Source organism: Arachis stenosperma, chromosome 10 (assembly GCF_014773155.1).
Source record: "Arachis stenosperma cultivar V10309 chromosome 10, arast.V10309.gnm1.PFL2, whole genome shotgun sequence".
Lineage (NCBI taxonomy): Eukaryota > Viridiplantae > Streptophyta > Magnoliopsida > Fabales > Fabaceae > Arachis > Arachis stenosperma.
In genome coordinates, this window is record NC_080386.1 from 75,184,348 (window position 1) to 75,189,645 (window position 5,298).

Sequence of the window (5,298 nt, forward strand, 5' to 3'; positions counted from 1 at the left end):
TTCGAGGCTCTAGTGAATATCTCTTGGATTCTTTAACCGGAATCTTCGTGGTATAGGCGAGAACTGATGGCGGCATTCAAGAGAATCCGGAAGGTCTAACCTTGTCTGTGGTATTCTGAGTAGGATTCAATGATTGAATGACTGTGACGTGCTTCAAACTCCTGAGGGCGGGGCGTTAGTGACAGACGCAAAAGAATCACTGGATTCTATTCCGGCCTGATTGAGAACCGACAGATGAATTCCGCTATGACCGTGACAGGGCATATGCAATCGCTTTCAATGAGAGGATGGGAGGTAGCCACTGACAACGGTGAAACCCTACACGAGCTTGCCATGGAAAGGAGTAAGAAGGATTAGATGAAGACTGTAGGAAAGCAGAGAGACGGAAGGGAAGGCATCTTCATACGCTTATCTGAAGCTCTCACCAATGATATACATAAGTATCTCTATCTTTATCTTTATGCTTTATTCGTTTATCACTATACCCAATTGAGTCTGCCTGACTGAGATCTACAAGGTGACCATAGCTTGCTTCATAGCAACAATCTCCGTGGGATCGACCCTTACTCACGTAAGGTATTACTTGGACGACCCAGTGCACTTGCTGGTTAGTTGTGCGAAGTTGTGTTTATGCCATGGTATTGAGCACCAAGTCTTTGGAGCCATTACCGGGGATTATTTGAATATGGACAAAGTATTGATCACAATTTCGTGCACCAAGTTTTTGGCGCCGTTGCCGGGGATTGTTTGTGTGTGGACAACTGACGGTTCATCTTGTTGCTTAGATTAGGCATTTATTTTTTTTTTTCGAAATTCTTGAAGATGAATTCTAGAGTTTCATGATGATTTGTTGAAATCTGGCTGGCTGAGAAGCCATGTCTAATCTCATTGGACCGAGGTTTCAACTTAGCATCACAGAAGCTTGTTGATTTTTTATCAATCTTGCTTTTGGAGCAGTGATCTGCTAAGGCTTGGCTGGCCTTTGGCCATGTCTAGTGTTTTGGACCGAAGCTTTCTTTGAAAGCTTGGCTGGCTGTGAAGCCATGTCTAATTCCTGACCGGAGTCTTAGACTAGCATTGCACTGATTCCTGGAATTCTCATAAGAATTTTGATATCTTTTTCCACTTAATTTTCGAAAATCACAAAAAAATTTTACAAAATCATAAAAACCAAAAATATTTGATGTTTCTTGCTTGAGTCTAGTGTCTCATCTTAAGTTTGGTGTCAATTGCATGCACTCATTCATGTGTCTTAAGATCTTCAAATAATTCTTGATGATTTCTTACTCTGATCTTTAAATTCTTTTGACTTGAGTGTTTATGTGTCTCATATAGTGTCAATAGTATACAAACTGCTAAGTTTGGTGTCTTGCATGCATTGTTATTTGGTTCTTGTTGCATTTTGATTGTTAAAAATCCAAAAATATTTTTAATTTGTGTCTTTTCAAGTCAATAACACAAAGAATTGAAGATTCAGAACATACTGCAGAGGAATTATACAGAAAAAGCTGAGCATTCGAAAATGCCCAGTGAAGAAGACAGACTGGCGTTTAAACGCCAGCCAGGGTACCTGGTTGGGCGTTTAACGCCCAAAGAGGTAGCATTTTGGGCGTTAAACGCCAGAATGGATACCATTCTGGGCGTTTAACGCCAGGATAGCAAAGGGGGAAGATTTTGTTTTCAAAATCAATTTTTTTTTCAAGTTTTCAAAGTTTTTCAAAATCAAATCTTTTTCAAATCATATTTTTTCAATCAAATGTTTTCAAAATCAATTTCTTTCTTTTTTCAAAGATACTTACTAACAATTAATGATTTGATTGAACATCTCAAGATTATTGCCTTTTCTGTTGAGAAAGGTTTAATGTTTGAATCATATCTTTTCTTGTTAGGCAAGTCATTTATTTTTAAACTCAAATCTTTTTAAAAATTGTTTTCAAATCATATCTTTTAAAATTGTTTTCAAATCAAATCTTTTCAATCATATCTTCTTAACCACATCTTTTTCAAAATAAGTCTTCAATCAAATCTTTTTAATTTCTAATTTCAAAATCTTTTTCAAAAATCACTTGATTTCTTTCTCACTTTTATTTTCGAAAATCAATTAAGTGTTTTTCAAAATGTTTTCAAAATCTTTTTAATTTAATTTTCGAAAATTACCTTCCCCTCTTCCCACATCCTTCTATTTATGGAGTACTACTCCTTCTTAATGCACAATTCGAACTTCATCCAATTAAAGTTCGAATTCTTCCCCTTCTTCTTTCTTCTATTTTTCTTTTCCTCTGACACCTCAAGGAATCTCTATACTGTGACATAGAGGATTCCATATCTTCTTGTTCTCTTCTCTTTCATATGAGCAGGAGCAGAGACAAAGGCATTCTTGTTGAAGCTGACCCTGAACCTGAAAGGACCTTGAAGAGAAAGCTAAGAGAAGCCAAAGCACAACTCTCTTTAGAGGACCTGACCGAATTCTTCAAAGAAGAAGAACTCATGGCAGCCGAAAATAACAACAATGCCAACAATGCAAGGAAGGTGCTGGGTGACTTTACTGCACCTACTCCTGACTTCTATGGGAGAAGCATCTCTATCCCTGCCATTGGAGCAAACGACTTTGAGCTTAAGCCTCAGTTGGTTTCTCTACTGCAACAGAATTGCAAGTTCCATGGACTTCCAATGGAAGATCCACATCAGTTTTTAGCTGAGTTCTTGCAAATCTGTGACACAGTCAAGACTAATGGGGTTGACCCTGAGGTCTACAGACTGATGCTATTCCCTTTTGCTGTAAGAGGCAGAGCTAGAATATGGTTGGACTCTCAACCTAAGGATAGCCTGGACTCTTGGGAAAAGCTAGTCAATGCCTTCTTTGCAAAGTTCTTTCCACCTCAAAAATGGAGTAAGCTTAGAGTGGAAGTCCAAACCTTTAGACAGAAGGATGGAGAATCCCTCTATGAAGCTTGGGAAAGATACAAACAATTGATCAGAAAATGTCCATCTGACATGCTTTCTGAATGGAGCATCATAGGTATTTTTTATGATGGTCTCTCTGAACTATCTAAGATGTCTTTGGATAGCTCTGCTGGAGGATCTCTTCATCTGAAGAAGACGCCTACAGAAGCTCAAGAGCTAATTGAAATGGTTGCAAATAACCAATTCATGTACACTTCTGAAAGGAATCCTGTGAACAATGGGACAAGTCAGAAGAAAGGAGTTCTTGAGATTGATACTCTGAATGCCATACTGGCTCAGAACAAGATATTGACTCAACAAGTCAATTTGATTTCTCAAAGTCTGTCTGGAATGCAAATGCACCTGGCAGTACTAAGGATGCTTCATCTGAGGAAGAAGCTTATGATCCTGAGAACCCTTCAATGGAAGAGGTGAACTACCTAGGAGAACCCTATGGAAACACCTATATTCTTCATGGAGAAATCACCCAAATTTCTCATGGAAAAATCAAGAGAAACCTCAACAAGGTTTCAATAACAATAATGGTGGAAGAAACAGGTTTAGCAATGGCAAGCCTTTTCCATCATCTTCTCAGCAACAGACGAGAATTCTAAGCAGAACCAATCTGACTTAGCAACCATGGTCTCTGATCTAATCAAAACCACTCAAAGTTTCATGACTGAAACAAGGTCCTCCATTAGAAATTTGGAGGCACAAGTGGGACAGCTGAGTAAGAAAATTACTGAACTCCCTCCAGTACTCTTCCAAGCAATACAGAAGAAAATCCAAAAGGAGAGTGCAAAGCCATAACCATGGCCAAATTTGGAGAGGAAGGAGATGAAGTGGACGCCACTGAGGAAGACCTCAATGGGCGTACACTGACCTCCACTGAGTTCCCCAATGAGGAACCATGGGAATCTGAGGCTCAAAATGAGACCATAGAGATTCCATTGGACTTACTTCTGCCTTTCATGAGCTCTGATGAGTATTCCTCCTCTGAAGAGGATGAGTATGTCACTGAAGAACAAGTTGCTAAATACCTTGGAGCAATCATGAAGTTGAATGACAAGTTATTTGGAAATGAGACTTGGGAGACTGAACCTCTTTTGCTCACCAAAGAACTGGATGACTTGTCTAGGCAGAAACTACCTCAAAAGAGACAAGATCCTGGGAAGTTTTCCATACCTTGTACCATAGGCACCATGACCTTCAAGAAGGCTCTGTGTGACTTAGGGTCAAGTGTAAACCTCATGCCTCTCTGTAATGGAGAAGTTAGGGATCTTTGAGGTACAAGCTGCAAGAATCTCATTAGAGATGGCAGACAACTCAAGAAAACAAGCTCATGAACTTGTAGAGAATGTTTTGGTAAAGGTTGAAGACCAGTACATTCCTACTGATTTCATAGTCCTAGAGACTGGGAAGTGCATGGATGAATCCATCATCCTTGGCAGACCCTTCCTAGCCACAACAAAGGCTGTGATTGATGTTGATGGAGGTGAACTGATCATTCAAGTGAATGAAAAATCCTATGTGTTTAAGGCTCAAGGATATCCCTCTATCACCATGGAGAAGAAGCATGAAGAGCTTCTCTCAAATCAGAGACTAACAGAGCCCCCACAGTCAAACTCTAAGTTTGGTGTTGGGAGGCCACAACCAAACTCTAAGTTTGGTGTTGAACCCCCACATTCAAACTCTAAGTTTGGTGTTGGGTGGTTCCAACATTGCGCTGAGTATCTGTGAGGCTCCATGAGAGCCCTCTGTCAAGCTACTGACATTAAAGAAGCGCTTGTTGGGAGGCAACCCAATGATTATATTTTATATAGTTTCTTTTGTTATTTTATGTTTTTTGTAGGTTGATGATCATAAGAAGTCACAAAATCCATTGAAAAAGCAAAAACAAAATGAAAAACAGGAAGAAAAATAGCACACCCTGGAGGAAGATGTTGCTGGCGTTCAAACGCTAGTAAACCTAGCAGTTGGGCGTTTAACGCCCAGTCTGGCACCATTCTGGGCGTTTAACGCCAGAAAGGGGCACCAGACTGGCGTTAAACGCCAGAAAAGGGCAAGAACCTGGCGTTAAACGCCAGGAATGGGCATCAGCCCGGTGTTTAACGCCAGAAATGGCTCAACACGTGATTTTGAGCAACATTTGGTGTAGGGATGACTTTTCCTTGACACCACAGGATCTGTGGACCCCACAGGATCCCCACCAACCCCACCACCACTCTCTCTCTTCTTCCCCCATTCACCAATCACCTCAATACCTCTTCCCCAAAAAACCCCTCACCTATCAAATCCCATCTTTCTCTTCACCACTCACATTCATCCTTCATAAAACCCCACCAACCTCACCCT

General features: G+C 40.3%; 1 non-coding gene across 1 annotated transcript; it reads right to left on the reverse strand.

Annotated features, from left to right (window-relative positions):
- Positions 1-2,892: 2,892 nt before the first annotated feature.
- Positions 2,893-2,996, reverse strand: LOC130959689 (small nucleolar RNA R71). Its single transcript, XR_009078757.1, has one exon. It is a non-coding gene; the product is annotated as a small nucleolar RNA R71 (small nucleolar RNA).
- Positions 2,997-5,298: the final 2,302 nt, after the last annotated feature.